At 41.0% G+C, this 26,362-nt stretch overlaps 1 pseudogene; it reads right to left on the reverse strand.

The window, feature by feature from the left end:
• Positions 1 to 21,329: 21,329 nt before the first annotated feature.
• LOC118891338 overlaps positions 21,330 to 26,362 on the reverse strand; it is a 38,275-nt pseudogene continuing 33,242 nt past the window's right edge.

The following is a 26,362-nucleotide window of genomic DNA, read 5'->3' on the forward strand; positions in this document are numbered from 1 at the left end:
AGATCTATCTTCTCTCCTTCTACTCCCAGATGCTGACTGCTTCCACTACAAACTCAGCATCTCCAACTTCAACCCTGCCCAGCCCTTCCTTTGTGTGTGTCAAGTCAACTGTTTCCTGTCGCTCACAACAGTGATGCCAGCCTTCAGCACTCTGCGCAAACCCTTCTCCTACCGCCTCTTTCTTCACTCCTGGCAGACGACTTTGCTTCCTGCTTTACAGAGAAATAAAGACTTCCACGTATATGTGTGTGTGTGTGTGTGTGTGTGTGTGAGAGAGAGAGAGAGAGAGAGAGAGAGAGAGAGAGAGAGAGAGAGAGAGAGAGAGAGAGAGAGGGAGAGAGACAAAGGGGGCGGGCAGAATAAAGTCTCCTCAACTTTCTTCCCCATTCCTTAAACATATCTGCATCTTCTGATCTCCCCGTTCCAACAGAAAAGATGTCCTTCTTTGGAGTAAGCTGAATTCCTACTCCAGTGCTCAACTTCCATCCAACCCATCCAACTGTAGCTTTTAAGCTGCCGGAGAAGGAAGCTTTATATTTTATAATGCAGATTACTAGTATGTAATAAATAGTAGAAATGGATTGATTCTGTCCAGATATCAGCTGGCCTCTAAGAATACATTAGATTGGGAGATGGGGATTGACATATACACACTATGATGTATAAAATAGATAACTAATAAGGACCTACTGTATAGCACAGGGAACTCTACTCAATATTCTGCAATGACCTATATGGGAAAAGAATCTAAAAAAGAGTGGATATATGTATACATATAACTGACTCACTTTGCTGTACAGCAGAAATTAACCCAACATTATAAATCAACTATACCCCAATAAAAATTTTTTAAAATAAAAAGAATAAATTAGACATTCTGGGAAGGTCAGCTCTCTCACATGGGGCCATACAGAGACACACTAGAGATTCCAACCAAATCATGATAATTACCTAAAAGAATGATGAAATCAAAGCCTGAGCAATCTAGAGTGACCAAAATCAATAACTTTACAGCCAGCGGCTTAGTAAAAATCTTAATTGGCTAACTCCCCATTTCCTGAAAATAAAGACTGTTATGTACCAGCATAGTTCATCAAAGTAAGACTGGAGGCCTTTAAATTAAGAGAGGATAGACCTGGCTCAGATGGATTAAATGCGCCCATTCCAGGACCTTCCCTATCCCCAGTTTTACTTCTGTGTAAACAGAGCAGACTTAAATGTCTAAAAACAGGCTGATTTTTTTGGCAAAGCACAGGACCCTGCTGGCAGATGTGTTTTACCGAGAAAAGAAAATTGCATAAATACACCAGACTATCTCAGTTACAGAAGCAACACCCACACAGAGAAACAAGGCATCTGGAAAAAGAGTGACTGAAAGAGATTTTTTCCCCCTAAGCCAAGCCCCAGTACACTGTTTCTCCTGGGAATAAGATTTTACAGTTGGGAAAACTGCTACATTTCAAATATGTTACTGGTTCACAGAAGACTGCAATGAAATGGTCTGCAAGGACTTCAGAATCATATGATCCCTTGAGAGTTACGCTAATAAGATCCATGTTATGAATGAGCTTAGATGTCTGCAGAAGTCACCTTAAGGTCAGGGTGGTTCCCTAGTCAAAAGGATGGCGGGGATGAGAATCGGATGTGCTGAAGTAAGGAAGGCAGCACACATACATGATGAGGGGAGGGGCCACCTTGACCTCAGACCCCTTCCCTCTCTCTCTGTACTTGCAGGACTCTTCCTAGAGCAGCTGGTCTCTCTCTTTAATCCTAATGATGCGAATGAAGGTCATTGTCAGACAGTGTTTGCCCTTATATGCCCTAGGTCTGGGAGCACTAAATAAACACCTGGTGACCACCTGAAGACCAACAAGTCTGGTCAGAACTCAAGTCCTTGTCCTTAGGCCAGTTCGTTTATCTCTTGTGACATTATGAGGACACCTGGGAAGCAGTGGGGCTGTGAATGGACTGCAACATCACATTTGATTTTCAGGGTCCCTGGGAGGGAAGACTCTTTTGGTTATTTAAATAGCAGAAGAGCCAAACACCACTGCCAGTGGCCCCTCTGTATTGGTTCTCTCTTTTCCTCGGTAACAGAGTCAGGGAACTGTGTAACTGCCCAGGTGAGAACCCACGTATCCCGGCTGCCTTGAGCCAAGTGCGGCCATGTGAACAAGTTCTGACCACGGGATGTGGGTAGAAGTGGTAGGCAGAATAGTAATATACAACTTCTGGGAAGTGCTTCATGAAGGAAAAAGGCATGTCCTTCTCTTAACATTTTTTCCTTCCTACTGGCAGGAATGCAGATGTGATGGCTGGAGCTGGAGTGGACATCTTAGGCCATGAGTCGAAGTTAGTCATGGAGACCATGCACAGTGGAGTAACCAGATGGAAGGGCCAGACCCCAGGGCATTCCATTCAAGCCTGGCCTGCCTACCTGACTTTCACAAGAGTGAGAAACAAACTTCTACCTAAGCCTCTTGGGTTTTCTGATCCTTGACCTAAACCTAATCCTAAGGAATACACTGGATTCAAAGGAGAGGATCCCTTTTCATTAGTAGCTTATGACCAGAATATAGACAGATAAATACTCATAAAAGACACACCTGGAATAAAGCAGGTTTACTCTTCCTTAGGAAGAACTGGACAGAGGAACAAACTTGGGCCTGGGCTTGTGCATGGATGGTGTCTGGATGGTATCAACTATGTGGTTTGAGTGATCCAATGCATTGTCCAGAAAAGAAAAGCTGCGTTCCCACTCTTGCTTGAGTGGCCTGTTCCACTCATTTTTTTTCAGTTGCAGTATAGTTGATTTACAATATTATATTAGTTTCAGGTTTACAATATAGTGATTCAATATTTTTATAGATTATATTCCATTTAAAGTTATAAAATATTGGCTATATTCCCTGTGCTGTACATTACATCCTTGTATCTTATTTTTTTTTAAGATTTTTTTTGAAGTGGACCATTTTTAAAGTCTTTATTGAATTTGTACAATATTGCTTCTGTTTTGGTTTTTTGGCCGCAAGGCACGTGGGATCTTAGCTCCCTGAGCAGGGATCGAACCCGCACCCCCTGCATGGGAAGGCGAAGTCTTTTACTGGACTGCCAGGGAAGTCCCTGTATCTTATTTTATACCTAGTAATTTATACCTCTTAATCCCCTTCCCCTATCATGTCACTGCCCTCTCCCCTCCTACTTTAAAATGTAAATGTTTATGGAAAGGCAATAAATAATGCCACTAATCTCCTTTACCACTTTACCTGGAATTAGTGTATGGGATCAGCTTCACCTGTCTAGCAGAGCCTCGGGGCTATACAACACAGATCAGCAAAGGACAGGTGGGGCAGAAGAAATCTCTGGGGCCTGGAGAATGGGACTCTGAGAAACAGAAAGGTGGGAGACGAGGGCACCGGGCAGGTGCCCAACCCGGGTCTGCAGGGAGAACCTAGAGATGGAAACAGAAAGACAAACAGCACAGAGACTAACCCTGGTCTCTAGACACAACTACAGCCATTTCCCAGAAAACTGAGAAATCAACCCTTCTCTCCGGCCACAGAATAAGGAGATTGAAAAATGACCCTCTTCTCAGGGCAAATAAATAAACAGAAATAATTTAGAAAGCACCTACAGCGTTACCATCTGACACTGTGCAAGAATGTCCTTCCTTTTTAGGTATGTGTGAATGTATTGTATGTATGTATGTGCACATGCACTGGTTTACTTCCTTTGATCTGTATTATGACTATCTCGCTTTACTACAAAGCTGCGACAGAGGCTTCACACTTTTGGAACCCTATGCTAGCTCCTACAAATATTTTAATAGTTTTATCATTGAAATTATGATTACTGTATTTAAAGTCAAAACAGCATCACTTGGCCACCTGCTAAGAGCTGTAGCTGTGGGGCAGGTCTTTGTTTTCCTATAAAATTCGTCCGTGATGTTGCATTAAGGGGTTGACTAGAAGACTTTTCGGCTCCCTTCTAGCACTGACATTCTTCTCTCTGTGTCTGTGCGGAGTAAATGGACTGGCCTTGAGTGTGCTCCAGGGACACCGACCCCAGAACATGCTGGCAGCATCTGGGTTTGCCTAGGCCCCCAGGGGAAGCGTGGCTCTTCCAGGTGTCACAGCTGATTTCAACCAGCCATGGGAACTGAAGCTTGACAGCGTCCCTGAGGGTCTGGCAGTATGGAGGAGACTGGAGGAATCTCCTTTGGCTCAAAATTCACAGGTGGTGTTTGTTCTGACCATTGAGATCCATCCCCAGGGGCCCCCGCCTGTGTGCAAAACCACAGTGTGTGCTGAGACAGGGGAGAGTTGAAGCTGCTGGTCACCTCCCGGGATAGGATGATGCAGAAGCAAAGGGCCTGCAGGGCGGAGGGGGTTTGGGGAAGAAAAATGGATAAAGACAAAGACACGTTTTCCCTTCCCAAGAGAAGTTTGCATGAGCTAAGATGTCTACAGGGAGAGCTCAGATGGTGGCAGATTTTTAGCTTCCAAGATAATGGCAATAAACGATCATCCTTTCTCATTTAAATCCACAGCTTGATGGCCAGAGATCTTATACATCTCTCATGCTGCTTTGTAAAGCCTCTACAAGGACAGTCAACACATTCAGCCTCTGTGTCCACATGGGAACAGTGAAACATGAAGAACTTAACAAAGAAAGCAACTGCAGGAGACTTGGGGAACAGACGTCAGAACGTCCACTGCCTAGCCTGCGAGACTCTCGGAATGCTTCATTTCCTTTCCTCCTAGTACCGGAGCACATTTCCATAGCAACTCCCCAAGAACCGGGTGCCTCAAGGGGCCAGATGGAGGCCAGCTTGAGGATCCTCCTCTTCAGGGGCATAGAAGACCCTTTACTGAGAACCAGACCCCTCGTTGGCCCTTCCCTCTGCGTTTCAGGATATATGTGCTAAGGTACTCTGCAATGGATTGGGGATTAAAGGGTGAACTTCCTTACACAAGAAAATAAATGAAAAATTAATGAAGAAATGAGGCCACTCAGTGAAGCCTCTTCAACAAACCAGGATGAGAACTTTCTCCTGCTGACTTCTGATTCTTTGGCAAAGGCGCGTAACTGCCATCTGTGAGGCGGTCCACAGGACGAGAGTACGGATTATTCACAAAGCTCTGAGTTTAGTTACGGCCAAGTTTTCCGTGATGGAGAAACTGAGTCATGGTGAGATAACGTGATTATTAATGAGTTAAAAATGAGAACTGGCCTCGCATGGATCCAAATCTATAGCTACGGTCACCGGCTACAACATGGATGAACCTGGAGGACACTGTGTGAAGTGAAACAAAGCATTCACAGAGTGACAAATGATGCATGATTCCACTGGTTTAAGGCACCTAACGTAGTCAAACTCAGAGGCAAAAGGCAGACTGGTGGTTGCCAGGGGCTGGGAGGTGGGGGGAATGGGGAGTTATTATTCAGTGGGTCTAGAGTTTCAGTTTGTGCAAAATGAAAAAGTCTTAGAAATCTGCTGTACAACGACACACATATAGTTAACATTTGTACTGTATACCTAATTGTTGAGGGTAGATTCCATGTTACGTGTTTTTTAATCACAATTTAAAAAATCTATAGCGATGCGTAGCTTAACAGTTGTGTCTCTGATCCATCTTAGTGCTGCTGCAGAGATGAGTCTGAAGACATATACACTCTAAAGGAAAATGTCTACAGCCATAGCTCTAGTAAGAAGAAATGACCAACATGGGCAAAAGATATGAACAGACATTTCATCAAAGAGGCCATACAGATGGTAAAACATGCAGATGAAAAGATAACAAATGTCAGCAGTCATCAGGGAAATACAAATTTAAACCACAGTGAAAAGACAGCCCACAGAATGGGAGAAAATACTGGCAAATCATATATCTGATAAGGGTCTAGTATCTAAAATATGTAAGGAACTGTTACAACGCAAAAATAAAAAGACAACCCAATTCAAAACTGGGCAAAAGACTTGAATAGCCATTTCTCCAAAGAAGCTATGCAAATGCCAGTAAGCACATGAGAAGATGCTGAAATCATTAGTCATCAGGGAAATGAAAAAACAAAATTACAATGAAAGACCACTTCACTTCCAGTAGAATGGCTAGACTCAATCAGACAGATAATAACAAGTGTTGAAAAAGATGTAGAGAAACTGGAACCCTCACACACTGCTGGTAGGAATGTAAAATGGTGCAGCTGCTTCGGAAAAGAGTTTGGCAGTTCCTCCAAAGGCTAAACATATAAGTACCATACGACCCAGCAATTCAACTCCTAGGAAAATACCCAAAAGAAATGAAAACAGACATATGCACAAAAACTTGTACATAAATGTTGTTAGAAACATTATTCCTAACAGGCAAAAGTGGAAACAACCCAAATGTCCATCAACTGATGGAAAGAAAATGTGGTATATTCATACAATAGAATATTACTCAGCCATACAAAGGAAGTACAGATTCATATTACAACGTGGATGAGCCCTGGAAACATTATGCTAAGTGAAAGAAGCCGTCACAAAGGGCCATATAGTATAAGATTTCATTTATAAGAAGTGTCTGTAATAGGCAAATCCATAGAGACAGAGGATAGTGGTTGCTGGGGGCTGGGAAGAGGGCTGAATTGGGAGTGACTGGTAATGGGTACTGGGTTCTTTTTGGAGGGATGAAAACGCTTTGGAAATACAGATAATGATGATGGTTGCAAATATCTGAGAATATACTAAAAACCATCAAATGATATACTGTAAAAGGGTTTTATGGTATGTGAATTATATCTCAAAAAAATTTAAACACAATGAGAACATACCTATCAGAATGACTATATAAATAAAATATGATAATAGCAAATGCCGCAAAAAATTGCAAAAACGATGCAAAAAATTGGATCACTCATACATTATTGGTGGGATTGTAAATGATTCAGCCACTTTGGAAAATATTTTGCAAGTTTCTTTTGAAATGACAAATGGGTTTATCAGATGACCCAGCATACAACACTCTTGGGCATTGACTGTAGAGAAATAAAAACTTCTGTCCACACAAAATCCTATGCATGAATGTTCAGAGTAGCTTTTTTTCATTATAGCTCATATCTGGAAACTACCCAATGTCCTTCAGGGGTGTATGGTTAACTAAACAATGGTCCATCCATAACATGGAATATTACTCAGTAAATAAAAAGAAATACAACTACTTGGATTAACCTCAGGGACATTATACTGAGTGAAGGAAGATAATCTCAGAAAGTTCCATAAACTATATGGTTCTACTCATGTAACACCTGAAATAAAATTCTGGGGATAGAGAACAGATGAGTGGCCGCCAGGGTTTGGGAATGGGCAGTGGAGAAGGTGTAGCTGTGAGGAGTAGCACGCGGGAGCCTGGGGTGATGGGATGGTTCTGTATCTTGACTCTGTTGGTCGTGACAGGAAGCTACACACACAAACAAGTGCATGTATAACTGGTAGTATCTGAATCAGCTCTGTGCATTTTCCAATGTCATTACCCAGTTTTGCTGTTGTGCTAGTTACACAAGATGTTCAGCTGGGGAGAATGGGCAAGGGGTACCAAAGACTTCTCTCCATTTCTTTGCAACTGCCTGTGAATCTATATTTATTCCAAAATAAAAAAAAAAAAAAGCTCACAAACTTCTTAACTACACAGTCAGAGCATTAGCCAATGTTTAAAATAATGGAAGTATTTCAATAAAGCTCAGAGTTGAAGGCAGAAGTCAAGAGGAAATGACAGACTGCACAGTACAGCCACAAACCATCACCTCTACAACATGTTGGAGGGAATCCTCCTTTTAGATGAACTGCATATGCCTGATAACAAACCAAGAACTTCCAGCATGGACCTGCTAACAAGTGTCCTCACTTGCCCTCCAATCCCCCGAATGCAGCTCTGCTGTCCTAACACATCCTCATCTCTGGGCTTCCCTTCATGCTCTTCCCTGTCTGATTTCATCTTCTCGCCACTTATCCAAATCCTTCCCACTGGGTCATAAGGCCCTGCAGCAGTATCTACCTTTCCACGTGGGTTAACTGTACCTCTCTAACTAGATGCTTGAGTTCAGACACCAGGTCGTCTTCCTCTACCACATCCTCCATAATACACGACAGAATGCTGAGAATGTAGGGAGTATCAAAAATCTCTATTGATGGAATAAAGGCAAGCCTGCCTCAAGATCTTTTATTCTCGCTCTTGTGAGCTACGTGATGGAGAATGGGTACACACAGGGGCATGAAAGCCAAGACACAATGTCTCACACGTAATCACAACTGTGTACTTTTAAATATGTCATTTCAGTTGTTTTTTATTACAGAACTATGAATAAAGCATAGGAGATATCATCTGACCCATTTTACAGGTAAGGAACCTTACTTCAGAGTGGTTAAGTGATATGCAAAGTCACAATTCGTACTGAATCAAGGTTAGAACCCAAGACTCATCCTAAAACCCTATGGAGAGGCAAATTGCCACTTTAAAACTCTGTTTGTAAAAAGTCAAATTATTAGTAAATTAAGATGCAAATATTGCCAAAACAAAGTGTAAATTGTGCAGCACAAAATATGGTACTAGGCCAACACCTTGGGGGTGGCCGAGGCTCTTTAGGAAGAGCAAGAAGAGGAAAAGCCTTAAAAAGTGGGGATAGGAGAGTAGACTGTGATCAGGGAACACTGGAGGAACACAGGGAAAGCCCCACTTCCGAGTGCCCCCTGAACTTAGCCATTGCCGTCCAGCACCTGCCGCCCCTAGGCCCAGACTCCATCACTCAACAGCACATCACTCCGCTCAACGGCTCCCCGAAGCACAAAGATCTAAACTTCTTACCCTTGCTTAGAAAGCTCTAAATGGTCCGGCTCCTGCTCACCTCTCCAAACTCATCTCATTCTGTTCTTCCCCACCAATATCGCTCCCCTTCACACCTTTCCACCCCCCAAGCATGCCAAGCGGGGTCTGTCTTGCACAATGGCACCGGCTTTTTCTTCTCCCTGGAACGCTTTGCTGCCTGATCTTTGTACAGCTGGAACTGTGTCATTCGGACTTCAGTGTAGGGGTTACCTCCTCAACCTAAAGTAGTTACTAGTTCCTCTTTGTCAATTACCACCCTCTTTTAATTCTGTGCCAAACACGTCATTATCTGCCATTTTTTTAAATATTTTATTTATTTATTTTTGGCTGTGTTGGGTCTTCGTTTCTGTGCGAGGGCTTTCTCTAGTTGTGGCAAGCGGGGGCCACTCTTCATCGTGGTGCGCGGGCCTCTCACCATCGCGGCCTCTCTTGTTGCAGAGCACAGGCCCCAGACGCGCAGGCTCAGTAGTTGTGGCTCACGGGCCCAGCTGCTCCGCGGCATGTGGGATCTTCCCAGATCAGGGCTCGAACCCGTGTCCCCTGCATTGGCAGGCAGATTCTCAACCACTGCGCCACCAGGGAAGCCCTATCTGCCATTTTTAACGGGCTGATGTACTGACTGATGTATTGACTATCTCTCCCTCATCCCACTACAGTATAAGCTCCAGGAGGGCAGGAGCTTGTTTTCTTTTGTATTCTCAGTGCCTGACATATAGCAGGTATTCAATAAATACGTGTACTATGAAGGTCTGAATAAATGAAAAAGACCACCACCCTAACCCTACCTACTTCATAGTTCTGGCTCTGTCTGGCCAAATGAATGACCTATTTTCAGTGTCTCGTGTGGGCAGAAAAAGAAGAAGGCAGTTGAATTTAAGAATGTCCTTGATGAATCAGTGAAAAATCATTAATTAAATCCTGACCCTTGAGGACACATGTTTTTAATACACTGTGTGAAGAAATCAGAAGCTGACACAAAGCACTTCTGCTGCTTATCAGAGTACAATGGTTGTCTCAAGGAAAAGCACTTAGGTGATTGAGTTCTGAGCTGAACTAGTAGCTTTCTTTGTGAAAGACTATTTTTCCTTGAAAGAATGAATGACAAACTATAGATTTGAATGTTTGATAGACATTTTCTTGAAAATGAGTAAAGTAAGTCTGTCACTTCAAGGAAAACAAGCAGTATTTGTTGCCAGCGATAAAATTTGAGCTTTCAAGCAAAAATTAGAATTTTAGAAAACTTTGTGCTTGACGTTTTTCCATTACTTTGAGACTTTCCTGATGCGATCAGTGGTGATATTGATGAAAAGGACTTTTTAAAATATTGTGTAATTAAAAATCTCAACATTTTCAAGATCTGTATAACTCTGAACTAATATTTTTCACATGGTCAATTCATCACGTTACAAAATCACACATGAATTAAAAAAAATCCATTCGAAGTGCAAGAAAGACTATTGGATTTTCATGTAGGAATTCAAAATGTTCATTGATAAGGTTTTAGATTCTGTACTGCAACTAACTTTTAAGAAACTATTACTTTTCAAGTTTTGACGTGGTATCAAAGAAGAATAAATACAGAAAAAGTATTTAACTTACATTTAACAAGTGGACACATACTTGTTAAACTGATGTTATACTCCTCCATCCCTAAGGGATGTCTTTGTTCTTGAACAAATTATCTGGTTAACTAGACTGTCTAGGCAAAACAAAGTTCCAGGGACATTTTAAATCAAATACTTCTAGGGCTTCATGGAAGATACTGATGAACTGAATTATGATTTTCTTGACCCATTTGGTCTCAAACTTCACTTTAAAAACTACAGATCCTCTTTCCCATTCCTATTTGCTTTTGATCATCAGAAAATAAATACTGTTATTTCCCTCCCTGCAGTATGTCCTATGCAAGGTTGACCAGATGTTCCTAATGGGGCCAAAGAGAAACATCTGCTTCCAGTGCCAGTCAAGATGAAGTAAACTGAACATAGCCTATGATTCCTACTGATTATGTTAAAATCTCTGCACATAATACACGGAGACTCTGAAAACAACTAGAGGCAACGGGACCTGAATCAAAGGGGGCTGAGTCATTGACCTATGCAGCAAAAACTCTAGGAGAAATCTATTTCTATCCAGAAGACCAAGAAAAGGAGCCCCAGTGTACTAGAGAGTATGGAGGAAGTCCCTGGTTTTCTTCTTTTTTCTTTTTTTCCCTCACCTAGCCTTGCACTGCGGCCAACCCTAATCTTAGATCTGCACTGCCACGTGGCACAAGAAAAACAGACAACCTAAGTAGTCCTATCTATTAAAGAAATTGAGTGAGTAGTTTAGAAACTTCCAACAAAAGAAGACTCCAGGCCCAGATTATTCACTGATAAATTTTTACCAAACTGTTATGGACTGAATTGTGTCCCTCCAAAATTTGTATGTTGAATCCCTAACCCCCAGTACCTCAGAATGTGACTGTATCTGGAGATAGGGCTTCTAAATCAGTCATTAAGTGAAAATGAGGCTGTCAGGGTGGGCCCTAATCCAACCAGACTGGTGTCCTTATAAGAAGGGGAGATTAGGACAAAGGGAGAGATGCTAAAGATGTTCACGCACAGAGGGATGACCCTGCGAAGAGGCAGCAAGAGGGTGGCCTTCTGCAAGCCACGGACAGAGACCCAGAGGAACCCAACCCTGCCAGCACCCTGATCTTGGACTGCTGGCCTCCAGAACTGAGACAGAATAAATTTCTCTTGTTTAAGCCACCCATTATGTGGTGTTTTGTTTTCCACAGAAGACTAATACACAAACATTTAGTGGAAAAAAATACCAATTCTACACAATCTCATCTAAAAAAAAAAGGAGAGGAAAGAACACTTCCCAACTCATTTTGTGAGGCCAGTATTATCCTGATGCCCACTTTTTGATTATTTTATTGTAAGAAAACTACAGACCAATATTCCTCATGAACATAAATGTAAAACATTCTCAATGAAATATTAGCAGATTAAGTCCATCAATATATAAAAAATGGGATTTATTCTGAGAATACAAGGGTGGTTCATCATTTGACAATCAATGTAGTTCACTTTATCACAAACTGAAGAAGAAAGATGTCATGATCATCTCAGATGCAGAAACAGCATCTCACAAAATTCAACTTCAATTCATGGTCAAAATTCTTACCAAGCTAGGAATAGAAGAAAACGTCCTTAACCTGATAAAAGGCATGAACACCAAGAACTAAAAATAGCATACTTAAAATGGGCTGTCCACTCTCATCACTCCTATGCAACCTCATACAGGAAGTCCTAGCCAATGCAATAAGAAAAAAAAGGCATACAGACTTGAAAGGGAGAAATAAAACTCTCTCTCTTCATTGAAGACATAACAACTTACATACAAAATGCCATGGAATCTATAAAAGCTCTTAGAACTAATAAGTGAGTTTAGCAAGATTGCGGGTTACAAGGTAAATATTAAAAAAAATTGTATTTCCACAGACAAGCAATCAATAATTAGAAATAAAAACATAAAATAAAATAATAAAAATTAAAAAATAAAAATAAAAATAAAAAATAAAAAAATAATTAAAAGCAGTATCATTAATTGTAGAATACAAATAAATAATGAAGTATAAATCTAGCAAAATATGGGCAGGATCTGTATGCTCAAAACATAAATATAAAAAACGTACCAGACAGGAATCATAGAGCTGAAGAATACAATAACTGAACTGAAAAATTCAATAGAGAAGTTCAACAGCATACCAGACAAAACGAAAGAAAGCACCAACACACTTAAAGACAGATCAGTGGAAATCATCTAATCAGAGGAGCAAAAAAAAAAGGTGAAAAAGAGTGAAGATACCTTAAGAGACTTATGGCAAACCATCAAGTGGACCAACGTATGCATTATGGGGGTCTCAGAAAGAGAAGAGAGGGAAAGGGGCAAAAAGCTTGTTGAAAGAAACAATGGCTGAAAACTTCCTAAATCTGGGGAAAGAAATAGACATCCTGATTCAGGTTGCCTAGAGAACACCAATAAGATGAATCTAAAGAGACCCACACCAAGACACTACATTCAAATTGTCAAAAGTTAAAGACAAAGAATGAATTTTGAAAGGAGCAAGAGAAAAGCAACTTGTTACGTAGATGGGAACTCTGCACCCCCTCCAATAAGACTATCAGAGGATTTTTCATCAGAAATCTTGCCAGTCAAAAGGAGTGGAATGATGTATTTAAAATACTGAAAGAAGAGACTTCCCTGATGGTCCAGTGGTAAAGAATCCACCTTCCAATGCAGGGGACATGGGTTTGATCCCTGGTTGAGGAACTAAGATCCCACATGCCGTGGGGTAACTAAGCCCACATGCCACAACTAGAGAGGGTAAAAAACCCTGCATGCAACAACTAGAGAGAAGTCCGTGCGCCACAAGGTAAGATCCTGCATGCCTCAACGAAGATCCTGCGTGCCACAACTAAGACCCGATACAGCCAAAAAAAAAGAAAAAAAAGTAAAAGAACTGCCAACCAAGAACACAATTCTGTCAAACTTGTCCTTCAGAAACAAAGGGGAGATAAAGACTTCCTCAGACAAACAAAGCCTAAGAAAGTCTGTCACCTGCCTTACAAGAAATGCTAAAGGTAGTTCAAGTTGAAATGAAAGACACTAATCAGAAATATGAGAGCATAAGAAAGTATGAAACTAGTTGGTAAAGGTAAATATACAAACAAAGACCATACTGTATTACTATAGACTATAAAAGACAAAAGCATTAGAAACAACTAAATGTTAATGAATATGTGAAACTCAAAGTAAACTGTGACATCAGGAACATATAATGCAGTGACGAGGAGAGGTAAAAGACAAGAGTTCTTGTATGCAAGTGAAGTTAAGTAGTTGTCAGCCTAAAACAGAATGTTATAACTATACAATATATTATGTAAGCCCCTTGGTAACCACAAAGAAACTACCTACAGAAGTTACACAAAAGAAAAAAGACAAAGAAATCAAAACCTATCAATAAAAAAAAAAACCAATAGCACAAAGTGTTGAAGATAGCAAGAGAGAATAACAGGGACAACAGAATTACAAGACAAACAAAAACCAGTTAACAAAATGACAATAGTAAATCCTTCTGCATCAATAATCATTTTAAACATAAATGGACTAACCTCCCCAATAATAAGATACAGAGTAGCTGGAGAGATACAAAAAAATCAAGATACAATTGTATGCTACCTACAAGAAACTCACTTTAGATTCAAAGACACAGAGACTGAAAGTGAAGGAATGGAAAAGGATATTCCATGTGAATGGTAACCAAAAGAAAGCTGGAGTGACTATCCTAATATCAGACAAAGTAGGTTTTAAAAACTGTCTCCAGAGATAAAGAAGGTCATTACATAATCATAAAGGGGTCAGTTCAATAGAAAGATACAATAATTGTAAATATATATGCACCCAGTATCAGAGCACCTAAGTATATAAAACAAATATTGACAGATCTGAAGGAGAAATTGATAGCAATACAGTAATAGTAGCAGACTTCAGTATCCCACTTTCATAATGGAGATAACACTTAGAAAATCAATTAAGAGTGGACTTAAACAGGGGATTTCCCTGGTGGTCCAGTGGTTAAGGCTCCAGGCTCCCAATGCAGAGGGCCTGGGTTCGATCCCTGGTCAGGGAACTAGATCTCGTGTGCCACAACTAAGAGCCCACATGCCGCAATTAAGAGCCCCCACATGCTGCAACTAAAAGATCCCACACACTGCAACTAAAGATCCTGCATGCTGCAACGAACATCTGTGTGCCACAACTAAGACCTGGCACAGCCAAATAAATAAATAAATAAATAATTTTTTTAAAAAAGAGTAGACTTGAACAACAGTATAGACCAAATGAACCTAACAGACATATAGAAAACTTTTCACCCAACAGCAGAACAGTACACATTCTTCTCAAGCACACACAGATATTCTCCAGGATATATCACGTTAGGTTACAAAACAAGTCTTAACAAGTTTAAAAGGACTGAAATTATACCAAGCATTTTTTTCTGAACACAATGGAATAATCAATAATAGAAGGAAAAGAGGAAAATTCACAAATACACAGAAATTAAACAACATACTCTTGAATAACCAATGGGTTAAAGAGGAAATTAAAAGGGAATTTTTAAAAACATTGAAACAAATGAAAATGAAAACACAACATACCAAAACTTATGGGACACAGTAAAAGCAGTACTAAGAGAAAAGTTTACAGAGATAAATGACTACATTATAAAAGAAGATCTCTAGTAAACAACCAAACTTTACACACCTCAAGGAACTACAAAAGAACAAACCCAAAGTTAGCAGCAGGAAGGGAAAAAATAAAGATCAGAGCAGAAATAAATCAAATAGAGACTAGAAAATAACAGAAAAAAACTAAGTTGAATTTTTGAAAGAAACAAAATCAATAAACCCTTACTTAAACTGAGAAGAAAAGAGAAAAGACTGAAATAAATAAATACAGAAACGAAAGAGACATTACAATAGATACCTCAGGAGTAAAAAGGATCATAAGAAATTATTTATGAACAATTATATGAACAAATTGGATAACCTAGCAGAAACAGAAAAATTCTGAGAAATATACAACCTGTCAAGACTGAATCAAGAGGAAACAGTAAAACTGAACACACCAATAACAAATAAGGAGATTCAAATAGTAATCAAAAAACTCCCAAAAGCAAAAAGCCTAGGACCAAATGGATTCACAGTTGAATTCTACCAACATTCAAACAAAAATTAATACCAATCCTTCTTAAACTCTTCCAAAAAATAGATGTAGAGGGATTACTTCCAGACTCATTTTATGACACCAGCCTCACTGGATATCAAAGCTGGACAAAACTACAGACAAATGTCTCTGATAAACATAGATGCAAAAATCCTCAATAAAATACTAGCACACTGAATTCAACACATCAAAAAGATTATATACAATGAATAAGTGGTATTTATCCTTGGGATGGAAGGTTGGTTTAACATATGCAAATCAATCAATGTGATATAGCACATTAACAAAATGAAAGATCTGAACGATGTGATCATCTCAATATGAAGAAAAAGCACTTGACAAAGTTCACCATCCATTCATGATAAAAGATGCTCAATAAAATAGATATAAAAGAAATTTCCTCAAAACAATAGAGGCCATTTATGAAAAGCCCATAGCTAACATCATAATCAATTGGTAAAACTGAAAGCTTTTCCCCCTCTTCCCAGTTCTATTAAACATAATACTGGAAATACTAGCAAGAAAAAGACATAAAAGGCATCTAAATTAGAACAAAGGTAGTAAAATTCTGTCTGCAGATGTCACAATTCTATATGCAGAAAACCCTGAAGACACCACAAAAAATTAGAATGAATGAATCTAGTATATTTGCAGGATACAAAATCAACATATCAAAAAAAACCAGTCATATTTCTTTACACCAGCAACAATCTATCTGAAAAGGAAATGAAGAAAACAATCCCATTTATGATAGCACCAAAAAGAACAAAAGAGCTAGGGATAAATTTAACAGAGGAGGTGAAAGACCTATGCACTGAAAAGTTTAAAACACTGATAAGAGAAAGACAAAAATCAATGGAGATATATCCCATGTCCATGGATTGGAAGAATACTGTTAAAATGTTCATAGTACCCAAAGCAATCACTATCAAAATTGCAATGGCATTTTTCACAGAAGTGGAAAAAACAATTCTAAAATTTGTGTGGAACTACAAAAGCTCCTGAATAGCCAAAGCAATTTTGAGAAAAGAACAAAGCTGGAGGCAACACACTTCATGATTTCAAATTATATTACAACGCTATAGTAATCAAAACAGTATGGTACAAGCATAAAAACAGATAGATAGACCAACGGAATAGAATCAAGAGCCCAGAAACAAATCCACAGATTTACAGTTAACTGAGCTTCAGTAAAGATGCCAAGAACACAAAATGGGGAAGAATAGTTTCTTTAATAAATTGTGTTAGGAAAACTGGATTCACATGCAGACGAATGAAACTGGACCCTTATCTCACACACATATAAAAATTAACTCAAAATAAAGACTTAAATGTAAGACCCAAAACTATAAAACTACAAGAAAATAGGAAAAAAGCTTCTTGACATTGGTGTAGGCAATAATATTCTAGATATGACCCCCAAAGCACAGGCAACAAAAGCAAAAATTGCGTCAAAATAAACAGCTTCTCAACCTAAGTGTCCATCATCAGATGAATGGATAAAGAAGATGTGGCACATATATACAATGGAATATTACTCAGCCATAAAAAGAAATGAAATGGAGGTATTTGTAATGAGGTGGATGGAGTTAGAGTCTGTCATACAGAGTGAAGTAAGTCAGAAAGAGAAAAACAAATACAGTATGCTAACACATATATATGGAATCTAAGGGGAAAAAAAAAAAAGGCCATGAAGAACCTAGTGGCAAGATGGGAATAAAGACACAGACCTACTAGAGAATGGACTTGAGGATATGGGGAGGGGGGGGGTGAGATGTGACAGGGTGAGAGAGTGTCATGGACATATATACACTACCAAATGTAAAATAGATAGCTAGTGGGAAGCAGCCGCATAGCACAGGGAGATCAGCTCGGTGCTTTGTGACCACCTAGAGGGGTGGGATGGGGAGGGTGGGAGGGAGGGAGATGCAAGAGGGAAGAGATATGGGAACATATGTATATGTATAACTGATTCACTTTGTTATAAAGCAGAAACTAACACACCATTGTAAAGCAATTATACTTCAATAAAGATGTTTAAAAAATAAATAAATAAACAGCTTCTGTACAGCAAAGGAAACAATCAATTAAAATGAAAGGGCAACATATGGATAGGGGGAAAATATTTGAAAGCCATCTATCTCGTCCAAAATATATAAGGAATTCATGCAAGTAAATAGCAAAACAACAAAACCTGATTTTAAAATGGGCAAAGGACCCGAACAGACATTTCTCCAAAACTATTATCCAAACTATTATCCAAAACTTGAAAGATAAGATGTGTTATTGAGGATATGGAGAAAAGGGAACCCTTGTACACTGTTGGTGGGAATGTAAATTGGTACAGTCATTATGGATGACAGTCCACGCTGAGGTTCCCAATCAGTGGTTCCCAGGAGTTGAGGTTGGGGAAGGGTCTGGCTATATAGTGACAGCACAGGGGAGGGTTTTAGCAATGATGGAACTTTTCTATATTGTGGCTGTAGTTGTGATTATACAACCATGTGTATTTGCCAAAACTTATAACTATACGCGAAAAAAGCAAATTTTACTGTATGCGGACTTCCCTGGTGGCACAGTGGTTAAGAATCCACCTGCCAACGCAGGGGACACGGGTTCAATCCCTGGTCCAGAAAGATCCCACATGCCACGGAGCAAACTAAGCCTGTGCGCCACAACTACTGAGTCTGTGCTCTAGAGCCCGAGAGCCACAACTACTGAGCCCACGTGCTGCAACTACTGAAGTCCGCGCACCTAGAGCCCGTGCTCTGCAACAAGAGAAGCCACTGCAATGAGAAGCCCACACAACGCAACAAAGAGTAGCTCCCGCTCGCAGCAGCTAGAGAAAGCCCACGCAGCAACGAAGGCCCAACGCAGCCAAAATAAATATAAATAAATAAATATTAAAAAATTTTTTACCGTATGTGGATTTTAAATATTAATTTACAAAATAGAAATAGAGAGGGAGAGAGAGAGAAGACCTCTGCTTCCTAAGGCCTCAGAGCTCTCTGGATGAGAGATAATTTATTCAATAAATGTGTAAGACACCATAAAAATGCACAACAATATACAACAGTGAATAAAATAGATATCCCTGCCCTTGAGTAGTTTAGTCTACTTGGGAAGACAGCATCTGATAAGTAGGAAAACAGGGACCAAGATGGCTTGACCAGATGGCTGCCATCTTTAAATACAACAAAACCCCCTCCCTCAACCGTTCTGCACCCTGTACCTGCAGCCTCATCTGTATTCAACCCTCCACAGCCAAACGTCCTGAAGAAGTTGTCCACCCCCACCATCTCCATATCCTCTTGTCCCACTCCCTCCTCCCACCTCCACAGCCTAGACTCTACTCCCTCACTCCATGGAACTGTCCTCATCTCTGCCAAAGTCGACTGGTTACTTTTTAGTCCTCATCTTGACTTCTCAACAGCTTTTAGTTCTGTTGATCACTCATCCTTTCAGAGCTATTCTGTGCCACTGACTCCTAGTTTTCCTCGTATCTGTCTGACTGCTCCTTCTCCACCAGTGTTAGCGTTCTACACCACTCGGTCCTACCTTAGGGCTTCTACTCTTTACTCTAAGCCCTCTCCCTTGGAAATGTCACCCATTTCCCATTTCAGCTGACACCTGGTTATGGCTCAGACCCAAAGATGTATGTTCTACGCAGAGCTCTTCTCAAAGCTGCAAAGTTATAGATCCAACCACCTAGTCAAGATCTCACCTGGACGGCTCAAGGGCACCTCAACTCAAGATGTCCAATACTGGACTCATGAATTTCCTACCAAACCTGTCCTATTCCCATTTATCAGTGTTGGTCCTGGCATGCCGTCAGCCAGGAACACAGGACTTATCTTTGACCCTTCCACCTCCTTTACCACCCAAATTCAACCTGTCATTAACATCTACTGATTTAATTTCCTAAATATCTCTCAAATTTGCTTACATCGCTCCATGCCCCCTGCCTCCGTCCTAGTCCAACATCTACCTGGTAGCTTTCTAACCACCACTACTTATTACTATATCACCCGGATCCCCTCCAATCCAGTTCCTCACTCCTGTCACTTTGTTTTCCTATAAATGTGAATTTGGTCCCATCACCCTTTGCTTTCCAAACATCAAAGCTTTCCCATTACTGTTAGAACAAAGCCCAAATCCTCACCAGGATCTATCAACCCCTGCATGGTCTGGCCCCACCTTGTGCTCTGGCCTCATTCTTCTCACTCACTCCCTTTCCTCCAGCCACAGGGGCTTTCTTTGATTCCCTCAAAGGTACCATGGACCCTGCTACCACAGGGCCTTTGCACAGATTCTTCTCCTTCTCTGGATTGCTCTCATGACCCCATTACCCCAATATTAACTAGGATACCTCTCTTCCATCAGATTTTAGTCCCAGAATCAATTCAGCAGAAAACGTTTTCTTTACCCCGAAGTTTACATCAGACTTCCTGATTTCCTTTCTTTTCCTTGGAGTATTTATTTCCACTTAAAATTATACTATTAAGGACCTACTGTATAGCACAGAGAACTCTACTCAATACTCTGTAATGACCTATATGGGAAAAGAATCTAAAAAAGAGTGGATATATGTATATGTATAATTGATTCACTTTGCTGCACAGCAGAAACTAACATTGTAAATCAACTATACTCGAATAAAAATTAATTAAAAAATAAAATTATAAAGTCATTAATGTGGTCTTTTGATCGTGTCAACCACCAACACTAGGACTATAAACTCCATGATCAGGGACTTTGTATTTTGCCCAACACTGAAACTCTAGTATCTAACACAGTAGCTGCCTCAAGGTACACACTCAATAAATATCTGCTAAAGATTGGAATCAACAATCCCACAAAATGAGGTATGTATAATGTCATACATGTCTGCACTCTTTAGTAATAGCAATGGATTGGAAACAACGTAACTACCCATCAACAGGGGACTTGATTAAATATATGGTGAGACATTCATACAATGGAATACTATTTAGAGCAATTTACATGCACTGATATGGAAAGGTCTTCAAGCTCTACTTGTGAATAAAGCAGGGCATAGCAAAGCGCATAGTGCATAGTGAAGTGCCACTGGTGTCAAAGACAACAGTAAATCACATTTGAATTACTTGTTGGGTGAAAATACTCATTGAATGTTTGAGAAACTTAACAGTGGCTACTTGTTTAGAGGGTAGGTGTAACTAACTGGGTAGATGGGTGTCAGAGGTGGGGGAAAAAACTCTGACTATCATTTTATACTTAGATTAGGGAACCCACCTTAATGTGTTATATGTTTATAACTGAAGAGATGAACTTTTAAAGAAGTGCTCCCTGGCCAGAGCCCAATAAACTGTTGAATGTATTACAGCACACGTGACAGCTTCCCCGTCACCGTTCCCACCTCTAACACACACCCCCGTCATCACTGCTGCCACCACTCTGCCACCGCCCTGGGGAGAAGCAAGCAGCTTTTCAAAAGCTACATATTCTTTAACATTTAAAGCCATACTCTCTAATTATCAATTCACAGTCATAAACCCTTGCATCACTTTTTATAGTTTACTAAGTGCTTTCAAACATACTCTCTAACTAGGTCCTTACAACAACCTGAGACAGTTTACATGTTTTTAGCCCCATTTTATAGATGAGAAAACTGAAGTTGTGAGAAATAAAGGGTCCTGCCCAAGGTCACGCCTCTGGAAATGTCAGAGTCAATTTCGATCTTCTGACGAGAAGTCGACGTTCCTTCCCATGCAGTTCGGAGGACGACAACTTCCCCACCACCCTTCCGGATTCCAAAAAAGGAAAAGAAAAATGGCAGCAGGTCTTTCACAGACTTTGTTTCAACTCCATGACATTCTAGGACAGACCGATGTCAGTGTGGGTCAGTGTGGGTTTTGGTCCTAGGGGACAGGACTTGCAGAGAGGGGAAAACAGCCAACTTCTGTTTTGTGTTACACTCACCCAGCAGAGAAGAAAAGAGGAAGGAAAACGTTCTTGGCTGGTGTGGAGAGAACCCTGCCAGTAAATGGGATGGATGCTCTAACCCGCCACAGACATCCCCTGCGGTCCCATTAACACCACGATACTGCACCAGAGGGACGCTGACTACTTAGTAACGATGATGCTGACTTCCCGGCAACTTCTGAAAGCCAGACTGTGTTTCCACTGACTGAGGCGCGGGTGGGACGCCTGAGGATGGAACTAGAGAATGGGAGGATTTATTTGCCTGCTGAGGACGGAGCTGCATGTCACCCTGGGTGTGCATCATGAAACGCTTCCCTACGTAAGATCGTCCTCTGGTTCCATTTCCTAACCTCCGGATTGACACTGCAGTCCCAGATTCACGTGATGCTGAGAGAGTGAGAACTATGAGGGAAAAGAATGAAATGCGCCCTTCACAAGCAGGGCCTAGATGCACCGACCAGGCTGACTGGGGGACTAGACAGCAGCAGCAGCGGTGGAAAGGACAGGAGTTCGGCAGTGCTCCTCCAGGATTTGTCGTCCTCCAGGATACAGCATGGAACACAGCGAAGCCGTGTAACGCGCAACGCCCAGGGCCATTCATACAGGCCCCAGAGCATGCGGAAGAGTCACGCGTTCTCATTAGCAAACGTCTAACTGGAACAAAAAGCTGACCTGCAGAATGGCCATCATTAGGTCTACAAACAACAAATGCTGGAGAGGGTGTGGAGAAAAGGGAACCCTCCTACCCTCCCTCCTGTTGGTGGGAATGTAACTTGGAAAACAGTATGGAGGTTCCTCAAAAAACTAAAAATAAAGTTGCCATATGATCCAGCAATCCCACTCCTGGGCATATATCCAGACAAAACTCTGATTCAAAAAGATACATATGCTCCTAGGATTTCCCTGGTGGTCCAGTGGTTAAGATTCCACGCTACCACTGCAGGGGGCAGGGGTTTGACCCCTGGTCAGGGAACTGAGATCCCACAGGTTGCGCGGTGCAGCCAAACACAACAACAGCAGCAGCAAAAACAAAAAAGATATACATGCCCCTACGTTCACAGCAGCGCTCTTCACCATAGGCAAGACATGGAAACAACCTAAATGCCCATCGACAGATGAATGGATAAAGAAGATGTGGTACATACATACAATGGAATACTACTCAGCCATAAAAAAGAATGAAATAATGCTGCTTGCGGCAACATGGATGGACCTAGAGATGATCATACTAAGTGAAGCAAGTCAGACAGAGACAAATACCATATGATATCACTTATATGTGGAATCTGAAATATGACACAAATGAATTTATCTACTAAACAGACTCACAGACATAGAGAACAGACTTGTGGTTGTCAAGGGGGGGAGGGGGAGGGGGGGAGGGGGGTGGGTTGGGAGTTTAGGATTAGCAGATGCAAACTATTATCTATAGGATGGATAAACAACAAGGTCCTTCTGGATAGCACAGGAAACTGTATTCAATATCCTGTGATAAACCATAATGGAAAAGACTGAAAAAGAATGTATATATATGTATAACAAAATCACTTTACTATACAGAAAACAGCACAATATTGTAAATCAACTAGACTTCAGTAAAATAAACTTTTAAACAAAAGGGGACCTGAACAGCCCCTCTGATCCCTCCTAAGACTGAGGACCCACCACCACAGGACAAACAGACTGTTTCTGATGTAACGTGATGCATTTATTCTGGGTAGGAGAGAAAATAAGATGCTCACCTTCAAAAGGAAAAGGCAGAGAAGTTTTCGTGGTTTTTTTGGAAGAAGAGAGCAAGTAATTGTCAATTCTTCATCTAACTCTGAGATCTTCAATTTACAAGTACTTTACTCACTGCAGAGGAAGTAAAAATTTCTCAAGGAGTATCATAAAATGTAAATGCTAAAATTTACCAAAAAGCCAATTTATTTTTAGTTTAAATTTAAATTCTGAAACTAACAAGCTAACTTAGGTCTGATGTGGTACCTTTCAAAGAGGACAGGGGATAAAAATGGAAGGAGCTAAGGTGTTGAAAAGTGCAAGGTCCATCAGTTCCAACGTGTAAATTCAGCTACACAGCAGCTCAGCAATCTGTAAGAATTAATTTTCCTCCCCCAAAGCTTTTGACTCTCCGGGCAATGCACACACCCACCCCTTGTTATGTAAGAGACCAGGGTGATGAAAGGGAAAAGAGATTCTCCCCAGGATCAACATCTGACCACCTGAAATAGGACTGCCTTCACCTTGAAACAATTCTCCATGGTCCTGTTGTTCTATTTTTTTCTAATGATGGAATATCTAATTCCAGGGAAATATTAATAGCTTCATTGTGTGACCATAGGGCTAGTGATGTACCTAAAGAGTTTGGGGGCTAAACTATAAGGTGTTTTTGGAACAACATCTGATCTTTTGATACAAATCTACTGTTACCAAAGATTTAGTAAAATAAGCAAACTCCCATAAAAATGGAGAACCAAAGGACAGAGACTAAAAAGATTTCATTTGGAACATGCGAAGGTCTGACTCAAGCCGGGGATACTCAGGCTGACACCTGGTAGGTCCAGTTCAATGTGGAGTGGGTACCAGTACAGATTAAGAGCAGAAAAACAAACAGGTGCTTGGAACCACGCTGGGAGCAAGAGTTCAGAAAATTCTGGCAAACCATGGAGGAGGGGTCAGAGGAGTCTAGATCTGTCAGTAGGGTAGGCCTGAGGAAGGGACCCTTGATAATGTCTAGGAAGCAAGAATCAACATTTTTCCTTAGTTGGACGCCCCTGCCCATCGTGAGAACAGGTTCTGTGCAAAGAACATGAAGAAGGCCTCCAGGTGCCAGGGAGCCCAGGGCAGAAGATAAGGAGGTTTGGAAGAACAAGGCCGTCCCTCTAGGCCAACCCACCAGACGAGAGAAAGACACTCTTCACAAGGCCAGCACAGATGGGTGGAAAGAAGGAAGCCACCTAACATGTGCAAATTGGTTCATTAACCCACAAAAAAAGTCCTTGTCCTGGGGGACACCCACATCAGAACTCTCTCCAGTAGTCTGTCATGTGGTCCTAAAAACATCTCAGATGGGAGACTGGGAGCCATGGGCCACCACCTCTCCGACCTGGTCCCACAATCATCCCAGCTCAACTGTGTCAATGCCACTGCTTTGGGAAAGTGACAATCCTCAATATGTCCCCACAACTCTGGCTAATGCCTCAGATTGGAATACCCCTTTTATATTTTCATGCCCCAAATCATCCTGACCCTTACGTTCCACAACTACCTCGGTCACCCTGTACCTCTACGTCTTAATAGCTATAGATAAGAATCACAGAAGTGTTAGCTACTACAATTCTTTCATTTCATTTTCTTGAGGACTTTTCTTTCCTTTTAGAAAATTCCTCAGAGTCCTATGCTATCAATAATAATAAGAGTAGCCCTATGCTATCAATTATAATAATAATATAATAACGGTAGTAGTCATAACAGCTCACATGTATTGAGTACTTTCTCTGTCAAGCGCTATGCTAAGGGCTTTACATATGTACATTTCCTACAGAGTTAAATCCTATGGCATCAGCCCTATAGCGTAGATGCTACTATTGTTTCCATTTTACAGAACAGGCAATTGAGGCACAGTGTGCCAACCTTCATCCCATCTTGTTCCCTGACTTTGTGAGGAACTCCACGCCCAACAGTAAAGCCTCAGGAGTCGACAGTTTATGAGCAGTGTTTGTTAACTGCTGGGAGTGGGGGTTGGGGGCACAGAGGAAAATACTCTTTGGTCTGAGCTTCTGGAAGAGCACTCTTGACTCTCTGGGTCAAAATGTAGCTATTCTATTATTTTGCTCTGGCAGAGGGTACCAATTCTTACCAATTGTCTTCTTGGATCTCCTGGTCACTGGAAAAAGTCACCATTGCTGCCACTGGAAACAGTTCAAAAACTGGAAAACATCCTTCTGTTCTCTTGAGTGTCTGGAAAGATGGCATGTTGGAAATTGACTCCATGAGGCAAGAGGTTATAATTTTCATCCATCCTAACAAGAAAGAGGAAGAAAGCAGAGCTGTAGATTGGACAGCCATGGGGTGCGCCATCTTGAATCTTGAGTCAACAGAAGACTGCGACAGTCTCCATCGGCTCTCATTATTTCTAATTGTTTCTCTGCCTCCTACTTCATGAGTCTATTCTTAAGCTTTTGAAAAAGGTGAGTTTGGGGGCGGGGGTGTGTGTGTGTGTGTGTGCATGTGTCTGCGTTTGTCTATCTGTGTTATCTCCCAGGTGGCCTTCCTTCTCACAGACAGTGTGTTCCTTGTTTCTTGGTGAAAGGGAGGCCAGTTGCAATGACCTGGGTTCAAGTCCTACCACTACTACTTCTGTCTGACAGGAAACGAATTTCTTAAATTCTCTAAGCTTCAGTATTACAATCTATAAAAAGAGGATGACAAAAGCACCTTACTTTTTGATGGTGATGTAAGGATTGCATTATACAAAAAAAGTCTCTGGCCAGAGTAACTGTAGTATAAAAGTTAGTTAACATTTCTATTGAGCCTCGCAGAAAATGCCTGTTGTCAAGATGAAGAAGTCAAGAAAAGAAAAAGGAGAGATACGAGTTACTCTCCAGCCCATGGGGGGCATGTGGGGCTCACCAGGGAGTCTCCAGTGCCACCTTCTCCTGTGACGCTGACCAGAATCTGTTCTCTTCTCAATGGGTCCCAGAATAACAGAGGAGGAATGCTTTGTATGCAGCTGTTAACACACATCAGGGCAA

Source organism: Balaenoptera musculus, chromosome 2, assembly GCF_009873245.2.
Source record: "Balaenoptera musculus isolate JJ_BM4_2016_0621 chromosome 2, mBalMus1.pri.v3, whole genome shotgun sequence".
Taxonomy (NCBI): domain Eukaryota; kingdom Metazoa; phylum Chordata; class Mammalia; order Artiodactyla; family Balaenopteridae; genus Balaenoptera; species Balaenoptera musculus.